Source organism: Tupaia chinensis, unplaced genomic scaffold, assembly GCF_000334495.1.
Source record: "Tupaia chinensis unplaced genomic scaffold, TupChi_1.0 Scaffold148646_1, whole genome shotgun sequence".
Classification (NCBI taxonomy): domain Eukaryota; kingdom Metazoa; phylum Chordata; class Mammalia; order Scandentia; family Tupaiidae; genus Tupaia; species Tupaia belangeri.
In genome coordinates this window covers 16,105-16,355 of record NW_006208495.1, presented here as the reverse complement: position 1 = coordinate 16,355, position 251 = coordinate 16,105, and the positions used below count along the sequence as shown (strand labels likewise).

At 52.2% G+C, this 251-nt stretch overlaps 1 pseudogene; it reads right to left on the bottom strand.

The window, feature by feature from the left end:
* LOC102469042 (keratin, type I cytoskeletal 18 pseudogene) overlaps window positions 1-251 on the bottom strand; it is a 5,879-nt pseudogene that overhangs the window by 4,535 nt on the left and 1,093 nt on the right.

Sequence of the window (251 nt, the reverse complement as noted above, 5' to 3'; positions counted from 1 at the left end):
TGCAATGACCTCTGCATGCTGTCCATCAGCCTGCAGTTGGTGGTCTTTTGAATGGTCTGTATGGAGTTGCTGCTGTCCAGGGTACCACCGAGACAGAAGTCTGTCCATCAGCCTGCAGTTGGTGGTCTTTTGAATGGTCTGTATGGAGTTGCTGCTGTCCAGGGTACCACCGAGACAGAAGTCCTTGCCGTCTTCCAGCAGGTGGTAATAGGTGGCAATCTCAGTTTCCAGCTTGACCTTGGTGTTCAGCA